The sequence below is a fragment of the Grampus griseus genome (assembly GCF_964374135.1).
Source record: "Grampus griseus genome assembly, chromosome: 8".
Lineage (NCBI taxonomy): Eukaryota > Metazoa > Chordata > Mammalia > Artiodactyla > Delphinidae > Grampus > Grampus griseus.
Window position 1 is genome coordinate 38,485,685 of NC_139002.1, and position 18,737 is coordinate 38,504,421.

The following is an 18,737-nucleotide window of genomic DNA, read 5'->3' on the forward strand; positions in this document are numbered from 1 at the left end:
CTGAGCCCTGCATTGGTGTAACGTTTCTGGGCTTATTTACAGTATGGAGTTCATTCTTGATTCATGAGCCGACTCTGTGCTGTGTCCTCCAGGCTGGAGTTCCCTCTGGCACTGCAGGGTCTCTGCTCCTTCTTTTGACACTTGGTCTCACTGGATACTGACTCCTTCCAAAAGAAATCTATTGAAAGAAACTTCTAAAACCAGTGATTGAAAATCCATCAGCTGCACAAAATTTGGAGAGAGAATTCTTCCATTACCTAACTGGAGTTCAAGTAATAGAGGCAAGATAATAATAATAAGCAAATGATAATAACCAAAAGCTACTGATCAATTTTCTTTAGCCTACTATTTGTAATAACCAAAAAAGAATCAGCAACCCTAACATTCAAATCACTGGCAGAGTGCTCTGTTACTATGCCTAATGCATGTGAAATCTTTGGCTGCTAAAGAGCAGAAGAGGGGGTGAGATGATATCATTAATTCAATTAAAAATTAATAGTTATTTAAGCTAGTGCACACACTCGGCAGGTGACAAGGGAGAGGATAAAGAACTAGTTTTAATTTAGTCCCTTCTATGATCTAGGAATTTTGCTGAGCATATTCATATATCTATATTATTCTTACATTCTCATAAAAACTGTACAAGATAGGCACTGTGGTTCTCACTTATAGAGGACATAGATATTCACAATATTTTTAAGTAACTTATTCCATTGTGAGTCCAATCACTTAAGGCTCTGTTGATATCATGTAGTTTTTAGTAAAAAAAACAACTCAGCAGGCACTAACCTCACCTGAGTGCCTGAAAGAGACAACTGGAGATAGGATTCTCATTCTGATTTCTAATTCAGGATCATGGAATGAACATATGTGTTTATTGCCTCTTTTTGCTAAGACTTAATTAGAGGATATATATATATATATATATATATTTTTACATCTTTATTGAAGTATAATTGCTTTACAATGGTGTGTTAGTTTCTGCTTTGAAGATGTTTTTTTAAAAAAGCAAAAGATCTTCAACAATGAAATGAATAGGCAAAGGATGAGAGATTTCAATGAATCTGTAGGATACAGAAAGTGGAAGGAAGACCGTCAACTAAGGAAACAATGGGAGAAAGACACAGCCTTGAATGTGAGGGGGATACTGCAGCACACCAGGTAGGTAGCCAGCAAAATCAAGAGAGGCTCTGGATTCAAAAAGATGGGAGTGGAAAAGTCACACTGAAGTAGAAGGTCTATGTATAGATCAAGTGGCCTCAGCCACACCTTTCCCTCCCTTCCACATGCAATACAAATCCAGGTCTTTGTTTACAAGTGAAATTATCAGAGAGCTCTTTTCTAACAGAACAGGATGAACTTTGGGTGGGAAAAACTAGGGTGGCCAGTGTGGGTGTTTGTGACCCACAGTAAGGTCCTCCTCACTCATTCCCTAGGGCTCTCTGCCTTTATCACAGGCCCTAGAGCATCCAGCTTGGAGAAAAGCTGCCATTTGATGCATCCTGAGGGCTCACCCAGAGATCGTGGGAGGTCTGCTTATTGCTAATTCTGACATCTAGAGAGACAACCAAAAATCACTAGACATTTGAGAAAGTCAGCAAAAAAAGAGAAACACCAAGATAAACAGACACATCAGCTGCTCCCAAGAGGAATAAGACAGTTTAGGAAATAGATGAGAACTTACAGAATAAAACTAATTTAATATAGTCAGAAGTACTCAAGAATATTTGGCATGGATAAAACAAGAATAGAATCTTATATTTTAAAAAATAAGGATTTTTTTTGGAAGTTAAAAATATAATTCCAAAATCGAATATTCAGTAGATGGGGTATAAGGCCAGGTTGAAGAAAGCTCCTAGAAAATAGAATGAAAGTAGTTAGGAAGAAAATGTGAGCAAAAATTAAGAGACATTAACTATCAGTCCCAGGAGATCTAACATTTCATTAACAAGAATTCTAGAGAGAACAGAGATAAAAGAGGGCAGGAAATTATCAAAAACATAATATAAAACAAAAATTTCACAGTTTGAGTCATGTACCACAATGTTCATTGCAGCTCTATTTACAATAGCCAGGACATGGAAGCAACCTAAGTGTTCATTGACAGATGAATGGATAAAGAAGATGTGGCACATATATACAATGGAATATTATTCAGCCAGAAAAAGAAACGAAATTGAGTCATTTGTAGTGAGGTGGATGGACCTAGAGACTGTCATACAGAGTGAAGTAAGTCAGAAAGAAAAAAACAAATACTGTATGCTAACACATATATATGGAATCTAAAAAAAAAAGGTTCTGAAGAATCTAGGGGTAGGACAGGAATAGAGACACAGATGTAGAGAATGGACTTGAGGACACGAGGAGGGGGAAGGGTAAGCTGGGACGAAGTGAGAGAGTGGCATGGACATATGTACACTACTAAATGTAGAATGGATGGCTGGTGGGGGGCAGCCGCATGGCACAGGGAGATCATCTCTCAGTGCTTTGTGACCACCTAGAGGGGTGGGATAGGAAGGATGGGAGGGAGATGCAAGAGGGAGGAGATATGCGGATATGTGTATATGTATAGCTGATTCACTTTGTTATAAAGCAGAAACTAACACACCATTGTAAAGCAATTATACTCCAATAAAGATGTTTTAAAAAAAAATAGTGATAATTATGTGATGGTAATACAATGGTGATAGTCATATTGCAATAAATAAATATATCAACTCAGCATGGTGTACACCTTACACTTACACAGTGTTATATGTCAGTTACATCTCAATAAAAAAATTAAAGAAGAAAAATGTTCACAGCTTTGGATTTGCAGATACAAACTACTATATATAAAATAGATAAAGAGCAAGGCCCTACTATATAGCACAGGGAACTATATTCAGTATCTTGTAATAAAACATAATGGAAAAGAATATGAAAAAGAATTATACGTGTGTGTGTGTATGTGTGTGTGTTTAACTGAATCACTTTGCTGTACACCAGAAACTAACACAACTTTGTAAATCAACTATACTTCAATAAAAAAAAATTCCCAGAATTGATGGGAGAGTATCTTTAAATATAAAAGGCTCACTCAGTGCCCAGCATAATAAACAAAGACAGCTACCCCTCAACACAATATAGTGAAATTTCAGAACACTGACGGTTAAAAGAATATCCTAAAGATTTCCAGAGAGAGATAGGGAAAAACAGTAGCTAAATTCTCATAGATCACAGTATGAAGCAAATAGCTAACTGTCTAAAGTCTACAAAAGCAGAAACAACAATATAAACATGTTATTTAGGATAACCACCAAAGAACCCCAAAACTGAAATCATTATAAATTGGTATTCTCTGAGGAGCAGGACTGATGGAAGTAAGTCAGGGGCCATGGGTGGGATTGTGACATTTTATTGTTAGCATGCAAGTATTACTTTGGATGGAATACACATACACACACACACATATATATGCACACACACACACATACACATATATATGTATGTCACATATACTATATTAGATATAGTCAATACATACTAGAGCCAAAATATACTATAGTCTATGTATTATATAAAATACCGTATGTAGTTAACATATATATTTTTATTCTCTGTGTATGAAAGTAATACTTTCAGCCTGTATGTTTATTACCCTTTTAGCACAAATACATCAAGCAATGCCTCTTATACCATAACACTTAAACAAGGTTTATTCTTACTTATATGTACTGCAGTGCACACATAATTACCTTTGGATTTGATACAGAGCCATAAAATCATATCCCACAAGGTCTCCTAGTGGCCTGGAAAATAAACAAGCCTCCTACCAACACAACTTCCAAATAGTCAGTGGCTTAGGCTGAGCCAACAGGATATAAAAACAGTTGGTTGAGAAGTGGAAACTTCAAGTTGAAAAACATTTGGGATTTTCGGATCTCAACTGAATGTTTTTTTAAAAACTGAATTTCGTCAAACCTGTTTGTGTATATGGGGAGCCAGCCATAGGCACTAAGCAACATTTGACTCTTCCTGCTGCTAAACATGCTGGGAGAAAGAAACTTCTGGAAGCTGGTCAAATTATTTTGAGCCACAGTGAATTCCTTAAGGGAAAGAGAAATAGTTTCCTAACTGGTCCCTTTGCAGCATAAAGGATTGGTTTCATGTGGGAGATGGCCACCAAGTAACGAATTGGAGTACTTGCTTCATGGAGGAGATTAGAAAGAGTCAAGTTTGTGGGACCTAAAACATTTGGCAAACTGAAGTCTAGAGGTAATGTGGAAAGAAGAGAGAGTTCACGTGAATGTATGAGAGAGGGGCAAAAAGCAGGAGTAAGAAAGATGAAATGTGAGAAATGCTATACAATCCCAGGGAGCACTGTATTCATTAGGCTACATCAGCAGCTGTTTGGGGCTTAAGTTGCCATTGGTGGTGTTTTTCTTAGCTTGGTACCTTTTCAATTGACTATGTGGAAAGCATTCCTCAGAGTTAGGGCATGTTGCAGACTGTGCTATCTCACTCACAGCTGGTAATTTCCCTAGAGGCAGGTGAGATTCAGGGAGACAAAACCAAGGACTCACAAGAAAAATTGCATTAGTGGAGAAATGAAGAGCACAAAGGGACTGAGTAAGCAAAGCTGGCCAGTAATATAATAATTCAAAGACTGCAGGTAAAAACAGTTCCCTGGCATGGGGCAGTTTGTCATGCACTCAATCAAGGAAGGAAAACAAGAAGCCAAAAATTGTGGTGAAATTGTTTTCCTGAAAGAGGAGCTGCTATAAATATAGATGCCGTGGGATAGAAGGAATAGCAAGCATAACAGCAAGGCTGCATTCAGAATGAGATGCAGATTCCAGCTCCAAGTAGGAAGGTCCTCAATGCTGCTCTGCCAGGTATTGAGGAGAAAGCCACCAAGGTGATGGGAGCTTCAGAAGATCTAAATGCCTTGTTATTCTAAGATGATTAATTCAAGTTTATGTATTAGGCAGAATCTTAGACTCAGTGATGCCAATGTGTTTTTGATCTGAAGACTTTTCCCTAGGAGTGGGAGACAAGGATATAATTTAGAGGAGGATGTTAGGGGTAGTGACCTAGGCACAATATTGAAAATGGGTTGCTGGACAGGTCTTAGGGTACCCCCTGTAATTCCCCCCTCTTTGTGTCTCTCCTCTTGAGTGTAGGTGGGACACACTCCCACCTGTGACTTGCTTCTAGGCAATAGACACGGGAAGGGTGATGGGATGTCACTCCCATCCATTTTAGCAGACTGGGTTATGAAACTCTCCTTGCTGGCTTGGTAAAGTAAATGGCCATGTTGATAAAGTCCATGAGGTAAGGAAGGATGGTTGACCCCTGGGAGCTGTGGCAAAGTTTTAGGACCTGAGGTCAGCCCTTAGCCTACAGCCAGCAGAAGGTGGTGGCACTTGGTCATACAGCCACAAGAAAATGAATTCTGCCAGCAACCTGAATGAGTTTAGAAGTGAAATCTTCCCCAGTTGAACTCCAGATGAGAATGCAGCCCAGCTGACACCATGACTTCAGTCTTGTGAGACCCTGAGAGGAGGACTCAGCTCAGTTCAGCCCAACGTACAAACTCCTGACCCCTGGAAATTGTGAGATAATAAATATGTGTTGTTTTAAGTTGCTAAATCTGTGGTAATTTGTTACACAGCCATAGAAAATAAACACAGTGGGGGAGGAATAGGTGAAAGGAATTGAAGAATGATGTCAGATAACTACTAAACAGGAAGTAGCAAAGCATCCATGAGGCCAGGTGTTCATTTCATCACTATTAAATAACAATTAGGCTTCCCTGGTGTCCACTGCCCCATGGTCTAATACTAGGCTTTTATCACCTCTGAGTTGTTCCCTCCTTCCTTGAGGTAGAATCTATATGTTGTACTATTGGCCGAAGGATGACAAAATGTATTGCTCCTAGTTTTTCAGTATAGGAAGTCTGGCCCTGTGCAAAGTTGTGAGGTGGGAAAGTGAGCTCCTCTACTCTTTGGATAGTCTTCTGCTCTCATGAAGAACCCTTCCCCCAAAGAGCACAAAGAACCTCTTGTTACTACCCTTCACCTTCCCTACCCCATGCTCCATATATTTTTGAATTTCCTTCTTTCTATTAAATTTTGTCCGTTTCTGTGTTCTATTCCTCAGACCTTGCTTGGTATCATTGAATTCATCTGATATCAGCTTAACGAATCATCTTACTGTGATAACATTTGTGCTTTTTAACTAAAAGGTGTCTTCAAAAACGTGAACCAGTAGGGAGCTCAAGAAACTGGTGAGTGGGTATATTGTCCAGCCAAGACTTCCACAGGCCCACAAGCCACACCAATTAGGAAGAGTGGAAAACAGCTTTCCTGTCTGCTCCAGTAGACTGCCCCACATTTCCTTCCCACTGGGGGCCTCTTGTTGGTTGGGGCCTATGTTAAGTGATCATACTGTATTTATTCTAGAAGCAGTAAAAACAGCATCTGTCGAGTGTCTGGCAGGTGTCAGACTCCACCGGCCCCCACCATGTGGAAATGGGGATGGACAGCTTGCCTTATGCGCATCAAAAATATATCACTCACATCTTCTGAGTTTTTTCAGTAGTCACCTTTACTGCATATATTTCTGAGCTGCAGAGAAACGTGCCTTCCTTATTGGAGCAATGGGAAAGAGGCCAGGACATGGAACCCAACATAGGTTTGCTGAGCTTCCATGAAGAAGTGGATTCTCCACTCCAGGGAAAGCCCCCTGCTTCCTTCTATGAGGAAGATTCAGAAAAGGTGTATATCCCCAAGGAGACTCAGAGACACTCTCCACCTAGACTGTACTGTCTTGGTCTCTAAGCCCTTTTGCAACCCATGCCCTGAAATGCCCTTCTCTTACCCTACTTGAATCCACAGTTAGCTTAGGGGTATGCACATGTACTCCATTGCCTTAACTGACTTTAGGGTGATTAGGCTGCCTATTTTGGGCCCTCATAAGAGCAGCAATCATGACATTTAAGACACTGTCCAGGAATTGTCTTAATTGTCTGTCTCCCTAACCAGACAGTAGGCTTCTTGAAGATATGGGCTGTGTCTTATTATTGTCTTTTGTCTTCAGAGCCTAGCTCAGTGTTTAGCCCTAAATAACTGAGTTATGGATGAGAGAATGAATGAATGGCCAAACAGGAAGCAAGGATCCGATCTGTTCAAACTGAAAATAAGAAAAAGAAAGAAAAAGGAGATAATGATTCCACAAGGGCAGGAATTGACAAGAATGTGAAGTTGTTAGGTGTTCTGCATTAAAATCAGGCCACAAGACATCTGTCCCATCCTGTCCTGTGTAATTATTGGGCAGCCAATGTACTTTAGGACACTTTCCAAAAGCGTGTCTGTGAAAACCACTCAGCTGAGGCAGGAAGGCGGGGTTTTATTAAGAAATGTTGTGGTTGAGAAAGTATTATGAAAGAGTGCAATAAGGGGGTTTTAGTTTCATGGCAATTTCTGATTATTTTCTATAGTCAAAGTATTTTATAAACATTTCCCTATTATATGTTTACAAGTTGATGTTGATGAGACCTAATTTTTTCCCATATAAGACTTAAGAGGGGAGACAGAAACTTCTTTTTTTTAACATCTTTATTGGAGTATAATTGCTTTACAATTGTGTGTTAGTTTCTGCTTTATAACAAAGAGAATCCACTTTAAATATACATATATCCCCATATCGCTTCCCTCTTGCAATTCCCTCCTTCCCACCCTCCTTCCCACCCTCCATTTCCCATCACTCTAGGTGGTCACAAAGAACCGAGCTGATCTCCCTGTGCTATGCAGTTGTTTCCCACTAGCTATCTATTTTACATTTGGTAGTGTATATAAGTCCATGCCACTCCTCACTTTGTCCCAACTTACCCTTCCCCCTCCCGAGTCCTCAAGTCCATTCTCTAATAGGTCTCTGTCTTATTCCCGTACTGCCCCTGGTTCTTCATGATCATTTAAAAAAAATTTTTTTTTAGATTCCATATATATGCATTAGCATACAGTATTTCTTTTTCTCTTTCTGACTTACTTCTCTCTGTATGAGAGACTCGAGGTCCATCCACCTCACTACAAATAACTCAATTTCGTTTCTTTTTCTGGCTGAGTAATTGTCCATTGTATATATGTGCCACATCTTCTTTATCCATTCATCTGATGATGGACACTTAGGTTGCTTCCATGTCCTGGCTATTGTAAATAGAGCTGCAAAGAATATTTTGGTACATGACTCTTTTTGAATTATGGTTTTCTCAGGGTGTATGCCCAGTAGTGGGATTGCTAGGTCGTATGGTAGTTCTATCTCTAGTTTTTTAAGGAACCTCCATCCTGTTCTCCATAGTGGCTGTATCAATTTACATTCCCACCCACAATGCAAGAGGGTTCCCTTTTCTCCACATCCTCTGCAGCATTTATTGTTTCTAGATATTTTGATGATGGCCATTCTGACTGGTGTGAGCTGATATCTCATTGTAGTTTTGATTTGCATTTCTCTAATGATTAATGATGTTAAGCATTCTTTCATGTGTTTGTTGGCAATCTGTATATCTTCCTTGGAGAAATGTCTATTTAGGTCTTCTGCGCATTTTTGGATTGGGTTGTTTGTTGTTTTGATATTGAGCTGCATGAGCAGCCTGTAAATTTTGGAGATTAACCCTTTGTCAGTTGCTTGGTTTGCAAATATTTTCTCCCATTCTGAGGGTTGGCTTTTCGTCTTGTTTATGGTTCCCTTTTCTGGTCAAAAGCTCTTAACTTTCATTATGTCCCATTTGTTTAATTTTGTTTTTATTTCCATTTCTCTAGGAGGTGGGTCAAAAAGGGTCTTGCTGTGATTTATGTCATAGAGTGTTCTGCCTATGTTTTACTCTAAGAGATTTATAGTGTCTGCCTTACATTCAGGTCTTTAATCCATTTTCAGTTTATTTTTGTGTATGGTGTTAGGGAGTGTTCTAATTTCATTCCTTTACATGTAGCTGTCCAGTTTTCCTAGCACCACTTTCTGAAGAGGCTGTCTTTTCTCCATTGTGTATTCTTGTCTCCTTTAACAAAGATAAGGTGACCATATGTGCGGAGGTTTATCTCTGGGCTTTCTATCCTGTTCCATTGATCTATATTTCTGTTTTTGTGCCAGTATCATACTGTCTTGATTACCGTAGCTTTGTAGTATAGTCTGAAGTTCAGAAGCCTGATTCCTCCAGCTCAGTTTTTCTTTCTCCAGATTGCTTTGTCTATTCAGGGTCTTTTGTGTTTCCATACAAATTGTGAAATTTTTTGCTCTAATTTTGTGAAAAATGTCAGCAGTAGTCTGATGGGGATTGCATTGAATCTGCAGATTGCTTTGAGTAGTATAGTCATTTTCACAATATTGATTCTTCCAGTCCAAAAACATAGTATATCTCTCCGTCTGTTGGTAACATCTTTAATTTCTTTCAACAGTGTCTTATTGTTTTCTGCATACAGGTCTTCTGTCTCCTTAGGTAGCTTTGTTCCTAGGTATTTTATTCTTTTTGTTGCAGTGGTAAATGGGAGTGTTTCCTTAAATTCACTTTCAGATTTTTCATCATTAGTGTATAGGAATGCAAGACATTTCTGTGCATTAATTTTGTACTGTGCTACTTTACCACATTCATAGATTAGGTCTAGTAGTTTTCTGGTAGCATCTATAGGATTCTTTATGTATAATATCATGTCATCTGCAAACAGTGACAGCTTTACTTCTTTTCCAATTTGTATTCCTTTTATTACTTTTTCTTGTCTTATTGTTGTGGCTAAAATTTCCAAAACTATGTTGAATAATAGTGGTGAGAGTGGAAAACCTTGCCTTCTTCCTGATCTTCATGGAAATGGTTTCAATTTTTCACCATTGAGGGTGATGTTGGCTGTGTGTTTGTCATATATGGCCTTTATTATGTTGAGGTAATTTCCCTTTATGCCTACTTTCTGGAGGGTTTTTTATCATAAATAGGTGTTGAATTTTGTCAAATGCTTTTTCTGCATCTACTGAGATGATCATATGGTTTTCCTCCTTCAGTTTTTTAATATGGTGTACCACATTGATTGATTTGCATATATTGAAGAATCCTTTCATTCCTGAGATAAATCCCACTTGATCATGGTATATGATCCTTTTAATGTGCTGTTGGATTCTGGTTGCTAGTATTTTGTTGAGGATTTTTGCATCTATGTTCATCAGTGATTTTGGCCTGTAGTTTTCTTTCTTTGTGACATCTTTGTCTGATTTTGGTATCAGGATGATGGTGGCTTCATAGATTGAGTTTGGGAGTGTTCCTCCCTCTGCTATATTTGGAAGAGTTTGAGAAGGATAGGTGTTAGCTCTTCTCTAAATATTTGATTGAATTCGCCTGTGAAGCCATCTGGTCCTGGCCTTTTGTTTGTTGGAAGATTTTTAATCACAGTTTCAATTTAAGTGCTTGTGATTGGTCTGTTGATATTTTCTATTTCTTCCTGGTTCAGTCTCAGAAAGTTGTGCTTTTCTAAGAATGTGTCCATTTCTTCAAGGTTGTCCATTTTATTGGCATATAGTTGCTTCTAGTAATCTCTCATGATCCTTTTTATTTCTGCAGTGTCAGTTGTTATTTCTGCTTTTCATTTCTAATTCTGTTGATTTGAGTCCTCTCCCTTTTTTCTTGATGAGTCTGGCTAATGGTTTATCAGTTTTGTTTATCTTCTCAGAGAACAAGTTTTAAGGTTTATTCATCTCTGCTATTGTTTTCTTCATTTCTTTTTCATTTATTTCTGATCTGATCTTTATGATTTATTTCCTTCTGCTAACTTTGGGGTGTTTTTGTTATTCCTTCTCTAATTGCTTTAGGTGTAAGCTTAGGTTGTTTATTTGAGATGTTTCTTTTTTCTTGAAATAGGGTTGTATTGCTATAAACTTCCTTCTTAGAACTGTTTTGCTGCATCTAATAAGTTTTGGGTCATTGTGTGTTCATTGTCATTTGTTTCTAGGTATTTTTTGATTTCCTCTTTGATTTCTCCAGTGACTCTTGGTTATTAAGTAGTGTATTATTTAGCTTCCATGTGATTGTATTTTTACAGACTTTTTCCTGTAATTGATATCTAGTCTCATAGTGTTGTTGTTGGAAAAGATACTTCATACAATTTCAGTTTTCTTAAATTTACCAAAGGTTGATTTGTGATCCAAGATATGATCTATCCTGGAGAATGTTCCCTGAGCACTGAGAAGAAAATGTATTCTGTTGTTTTTGGATGGAATGTCCTATAAATATCACTTAAGTTCATCTTGTTTAATGTATCATTTAAAGCTTGTGTTTTCTTATGTATTTTCATTTTGGATGATCTGTCCATTCGTGAAAATGGTGTTTTAAAGTCCCAGACTATGATTGTGTTACTGTTGTTTTCCCCTTTTATGGCTGTTAATATTTACCTTATATATTGAGGTGCTCCTCTGTTGGGTGCATAAATATTTACAATTGTGATATTTTCTTGTTGGATTGATCCCTTGATCATTATGCAGTGTCCTTCTCTGTCTCTTGTAATAGTCTTTGTTTTATAGTCTATTTTGTCTTATATGAGAATTGCTACTCCAGCTTTCTTTTGATTTCCATTTGCATGGAGTATCTTTTTCCATAGCCTCACTTTCAGCCTCTATGTGTCCCTAGGTCTGAATTGGGTCTCTTGTAGACAGCATATACATAGTTCTTGTTTTTGTATCCATTCAGCCAGTCTGTCTTTTGGTTGGTGCATTTAATCCATTTACATTTAAGGTAATTATCGATGTGTATGTTCCTATTACCATTTTCTTAATTGTTTTGCATTTGTTATTGTAAGTTTTTTTCCTTCTCTTGTGTTTTCTGCCTAGAGAAGTTCCTTTAGCATTTGTTGTAAAGCTGGTTTTGTGGTGCTGAAATTTCTTAGCTTTTGCTTGTCTGTAAACCTTTTAATTTCTCTGTCAAATCTGAATGAGATCCTTGCTGGGTAGAGTACCTTGGTTGTGGGTTTTTCCCTTTCATCACTTTAAATATATCCCACCACTCCCTTCTGGCTTGCAGGATTTCTGCTGAAAGATCAGCTGTTAACCTTATGGGGATTCCCTTGTATGTTATTTATTGTTTTTCCCTTGTTGCTTTTAATATTTTTTTCTTTGTATTTAATTTTTGACAGTTTGATTAATATGTGTGTTTGAGTGTTTCTCCTTGGATTTATACTGTATGGGACTCTGTGTTTCCTGGACTTGATTAACTATTTCCTTTCCCTTAATAGGGAAGTTTTCAACTATAATCTCTTCAAATATTTTCTAAGTCCCTTTCTTTTTCTCTTCTTCTTCTGGGACCCCTATACTTTGAATATTTGGTATTTAATATTGTTCCAGAGGTCTCTGAGACTGTCCTTAATTCTTTTCATTCTTTTTTCTTTATTCTGCTCTGCAGTTGTTTTTTCCAATATCATCTCTTCCACGTCACTTCTCTGTTCCTCTGCCTCAGCTATTCTGCTATTGATTCCTTCTAGAGAATTTTACATTTCATTTATTATGTTGTTCATCATTGTTTGTCTTCTCTTTAGTTCTTCTATGTCCTTGTTAAACATTTTTTGTGTTCTCTCCATTCTATTTCCAAGATTTTGGATCATCTTTACTATCATTATTCTGAATTCTTCTTCAGGTAGACTGCCTTTTTCCTCTTCATTTGTTAGGTCTGGTGGCTTTTTGCCTTGTTCCTTCATCTGCTCTATGTTTCTCTGTCTTCTCATGTTGCTTAACTTACTGTTTATGTGGTCTCCTTTTCTCAGGCTGCAGGCTCTTAGTTCCCATTGTTTTTAGTTTCCGCCCCCAGTGGCTAAGATTTTTTCAGTGGGTTGTGTAGGCTTCCTGGTGGAGGGGACTACTGCCTGTGTTCTAGTGGATGAGGCTGGATCTTGTCTTCCTGGTGGACAGGTCCACGTCTGGTGCTGTGTTTTGGAGTGTCTGTGAACTTATTATGATTTTAGGCAGCATCTCTGCTAATGGGTGGTGTTGTGTTCCTGTCTTGCTAGTTGTTTGGCATAGGGTGTCCAGCACTGTAGCTTGCTGGTCATTGAGTGGAGCTGGGTCTTGCGTTGAGATGGAGATCTCTGGGAGATTTTTGCCATTTGGTATTACATGGAGCTGGGAGGCCTCTGGTGGACCAATGTCCTGAACTTGGTTTCCCCACCTCTGAGGCACAGCCCTGATTCCCAGCTACAGCACCCAGACCCTGTCATCCACATGGCTAGAATAAAAGGGAGAAAAAAAGAAAAGAATGAAAGAAAGAAAGAAAAAGAAAGAAAGAAAGAAAGAAAGAAAGAAAAGAAAAGAAAGTTATTAAAGTAAAAAATAAATATTAAAAATTTAAAAAAAAAATAAAGTAATATAAAAAAGAATGAAAGAAAGAGAGCCCCCAAACCAAAAAACAAATCCACCAGTATAACAAGCGCTAAAAACTATAGTAAAAAAACAAACAAAAAAATGGACAGACAGAACCCTAGCACAAATGGTAAAATCAAAGCTATACAGACAAAATCACACAGAGAAGGATTCACATACACATGCACCAAAAAAGAAAAAGGATAAATATATATATATTCTTGTTCCCAAAGTCCACCACCACAATTTGGGATGATTCATTGTTTACTCAGGTATTCCACAGATGCAGGGTATATCAGGTTGATTGTGGAGATTCACTCAACTGCTCCAGAGGCTGCTGGGAGAGATTTCCTTGTCTCTTCTTTGTTTGCACAGCTCCTGGGATTCAACTTTGGATTTGGCCCTGCTTTTACATGTAGGTCACCTGAGGGCATCTCTTCTTTGCTCAGACAGGATGGGGTTAAAGTAGCAGTTGATTAGGGGGCTGTGGCTCACTGACTGGGGGGATGGAGGGGTACAGAGTGTGGGGTGAGCCTGCTGCATCAGAGACCAGCATGACATTGCAACAGCCTGAGGTGTGCCATGTACTTTCCCGGGGAAGTTGTCCCTGGATCACGGGACCCTGGCAGTGGCGGGCTACACAGGTTCCCGGGAGGAGAGGTGTGGATAGTGACCTGTGCTTGCACGCAGTCTTCTTGGTGGCTGTAGCAGCAGCCTTAGTGTCTCATGCCTGTCTATGGGGTCCACGCTCATAGCTGCGGCTCAGGCCCATCTCTGGAGTTCGTTTAAGTGGCACTCTTAATCCCCTTTCCTTGCACACCTTGAAACAAAGAGGCAAGAAAATGTCTCTTGCCTCTTTGGCATCTCCAGACCTTTTCCTGGAGTCTCTTCCAGCTCTCTGTGGTGCACTACCTACCTTCAGGCTGTGTTCACGCAGCCAACCCTAGTCCTCTCCCTGGAATCCAACCTCCGAAGCTGGAACCTCAGCTCCCAGCCCCCACCCATCCCAACGGGTGAGCAGACAAGTCTCTTGGGCTGGTGAGTGCTGGCCGGCATGGATCCTCTCTGCGCAAATCTCTGTCTTGCCCTCCGCACCATTGTTGCTGCTCTCTCCTCCGTGGCTCCAAACCTTCCCCCCTCCACCACCTGCAGTCTCCACCCGTGAAGGGGCTTCCTAGTGTGTGGAAACCTTTCCTCCTTCCCGGCTCCCTCTCACTGGTGCAGGTGCCATCCCTATTCTTTTGTCTCTGTTTTTTCTTTTTTCCTTTGCCCTACCCAGGTATGTGGGGAGTTTCTTGCCTTTTGGGAAGTCTGAGGTCTTCTGTCAGGGTTCAGTTGGTGTTCTGTAGGGGTTGTTCCACATGTAGATGTATTCTGATGTATTTGTGGACAGGAATGTGATCTCCATGTCTTACTCTTCTGCCATCTTGAAGCTCTTCCTTTTTTTTTTTTTTCAAAAATAAGTGAACTTGTTTACTTGTATTAGGTGTATTGACGTGTATTAGAAAGAGGTGATGTTCTGAGGTGTTCTACATTAAAATACGCCCACAAGTCATCTGTTCCATCCTGTCCCATGTAAATATTGGGCAGCAAAGTTACTTTATGACATTTTCTAAAAGGGTGTCTTAGTGAGAGTCTTAGTGAATCCACCAGCACATTTAAAAGGTCATAAACCATGATCAAGTGAGCTTTATCCCAGGAAAGCAAGGATTCCTCAATATATGCAAATTGATCAATATGATAAACCATATTAACAACTGAAGGAGAAAAAACATATGATCATTTCAATAGATGCAGAAAAAACTTTCAGCAAAGTTCAACACACATTTATGGTAAAAACCCTTCAGAAAGTAGGCATAGAGGGAACTTATCTTAACATAATAAAGGCCATCTATGACAAACCCACAGCCAACATCATCCTCAATGGTGAAAAACTGAAACCATTTCCTCTAAGATCAGAAACAAGACAAGGTTGTCCACTCTCACCACTATTATTCAATATAGTTTTGGAAGTTTTAGCCACAGCAATGAGAGAAGAAAAAGAAATAAAAGGAATACAAATTGGAAAAGAAGAAATAAAGCTGCCACTGTTTGCAGACGACATGATACTATACATAGAGAATCCTAAAGATGCTACCAGAAAGCTACTAGAGCTAGTCAATTAATTTGTAAAGTAGCAAGATACAAAATTAATGCACAGAAATCTCTTGCATTTCTATACACTAATGATGAAAAATCTGAAAGAGAAATTAAGGAAACACTGCCATTTACCATTTCAACAAAAAGAATAAAATACCTGGGAATAAACCCACAAGGAGACCAAAGACCTGTTTGCAGAAAACTGTGACACTGAGGAAAGAAATTAAATATGATACAAACAGATGGAGAGATATACCATGTTCTTGGATTGGAAGAATCAACATTGTGAAAATGACTATACTACCCAAAGCAATCTACAGATTCAAGGCAATCCCTATCAAATTACCAATGGCAATTTTTACAGAACTAGAACAAAAAATTTCACAATTTGTATGGAAACACAAAAGACCCCGAATAGCCAAAGGAATCTTGAGAAAGAAAAACCGAGCTGGAGGAATCAGGCTCCCGGACTTCAGACTATACTACAAAGCTACAGTAATCAAAACAATATGGTACTGGCACAAAAACAGAAATATAGATCAATGAATACAAAGCCCAGAGATAAACCCACACACATATGGTCACCTAATCTTTGTTAAAGGAGGCAAGAATATACAATGGAGAAAAGACAGCCTCTCCAATAAGTGGTGCTGGGAATACTGGACAACTACATGTAAAAGAATGAAATTAGAACACTCTCTATCACCATACACAAACATAAACTCAAAATGGATTGAAGACCTAAAATTAAGTCCAGACACTATAAAGCTCTTAGAGTAAAACATAGGCAGAACACTCTATGACATAAATTACAGCAAAATTCTTTTTGACCCACCTCCTAGAGAAATGGAAATAAAAACAAAATTAAACAAATGGAACCTAATGAAAATTAAGAGCTTTTGACCAGCAAAGGAAACCATAAACAAGACAAAAAGCAACTCTCAGAATGGGAGAACATATTTGCAAACCAAGCAACTGACAAAGAATTAACCTCCAAAATAAACATGCAGCTCAATATTAAGAAAACAAATAATCCAATCCAAAAATGGGCAGAAGACCTAAACAGATATTTCTCCAAAGAAAATATAAAGATGGCCAACAAACACCTGAAAGGATGCTCAACATCATTAATCATTAGAGAAATGCAAATCAAAACTACAATGAGGTATCACCTCACACCAGTCAGAATGGCAATCATCAAAAAATCTACTAAGAATAAATGCTAGAGAGGGTGTGGAGAAAAGGGAACCCTCTTGCACTGTTGGTGGGAATGTAAATTGATACAGCCACTATGGAGAGCAGTATGGAGGTTCCTTAAAAAAATAAAAATAGAAGTACCTTACGAAACAGCTATCTCACTACTGGACATATACCCTGAGAAAACCATAATTCAAAAAGATTGCTTGTAGCACAATGTTCATTTCCCCTCTATTTACAAGAGCCAAAACATGGAAGCAACCTAAGTGTCCATTGATAGATGAATGGATAAAGAAGATGTGGCACATATATACAATGGAATGTTACTCACCCATAAAAAGAAATGAAATTGAGTTATTTGTAGTGAGGTGGATGGACATAGAGTCTGTCATACAGTGAAGTAAGTCAGAAAGAGAAAAACAAATACTGTATGCTAACACATATATATGGAATCTAAAAAAAAAAAGGAAAAAAATGGTTCTGAAGATCCTAGGTGAAGGTCAGGAATAAAGACGCAGAGGTAGAGAATGGACTTGAGGACACAGGGAGTGGGAAGGGTACACGGGGATGAAGTGAGGAGTGGCATGGACATATATACACTACCAAATGTAAAATAGATAGATAGTGGGAAGGAACCACATAGCACAGGGCGATCAACTCAGTGCTCTGTGACAGCCTAGAGAGGTGAGTCAGGGAGGACTGGAGAGAGATGGAAGAGGGAGGAGATATGGGGATATATGTATATGTATAGCTGATTCACTTTGTTATAAAGCAGAAACTAACACACCATTGTAAAGCAATTTTCCCCAAACTGTTCTTCATCACGCTCATCCTCATGATGGCAGCAACACGAGTTGCTATTTTTCTAATATTTTGTGCATGAAGATGAAAAAAGATGTGGCCTTTGCTCTCAGGAAAATTACAGTGGGCATTATGGAAAGATCACAGGCTGAATATCCAGGGAGGGACTTCTAAACTTGTCACTTAAGTGATTTGATGTTGTAGGCAAGTTATTTAGCCACTCTGAACTCTAAGTTTCTTTATGTGCAAAAAGTAATACAAATGAATCTATATACCAAACAGAAACAGACTCACAGACATAGAAAACAAACTTATGGTTACCAAAGTGTAGAGGAAGCAGGGGAGGGACAAATGAGGAGTATGGGATTAACAGATACAAACAACTACTCATAAAATAGATAAATAACAAAGATTTACTGTATAGCACAAAGAATTATACCCGGTATGTTGTGATAACCTATAATGGAATATAATCTTCAAGAAAACTGAATCACTATGCTGTATACCTGAAACTAACACAATACTGTAAATCAGCTATACTTCAAAAACAAAAAAAAACTGATAGTATGTGAACTGCAGGGTGGTGATAAGATCTGTAAAGTGCTGGTTCAAACCAGCTCTCCTAAGTAGGAGACATATTCTTATAGCACTTAGCAGCCTGCTTGGTACATAGGAGATGCTCAATAAAAAGAAAATAGTAGCTACTTATACTGAAAGCACTGACACTGTGTAGGGCATGTAGTGAGCACACTATACATGTTAACACTCCACTCCATACATACATACATGCTTCTACTGAAATATGAAGATTTATTTCAATCTTTTGCAAGGCCAATCATCTTACCTTGATACTCAGGTCATACATTTATCACTTGCTCCCCCAAAACAATATAGTTCTGACCAAGTCACTGAAAATGAGACTTATTTTTTGTGTCCGTGGAGACCACAAAGAGTTTATGTTGCCTAACTATATACCCTAGGCATGAGTCCCTCTGCCCCACAGAGCTTACTACCCAGAGGTGAAGAGCTTGGTTCCTTGTTCTCTAACAAGATCTTTCCCCCAGCTGTGTGAATATTCTCTCCCCATATCAGAGATTCTCTAGGTGCAATGTCAAAGCTACCATGTCTAGTGAAGTCAACCAAAAACTACAGGCACTGTCAGTAGAAGAAATTCCATTAATCTGGCATCAGACATTTTGGAGTCTGATGTGGAACTATTAGAAGCATCTGACAAGTTC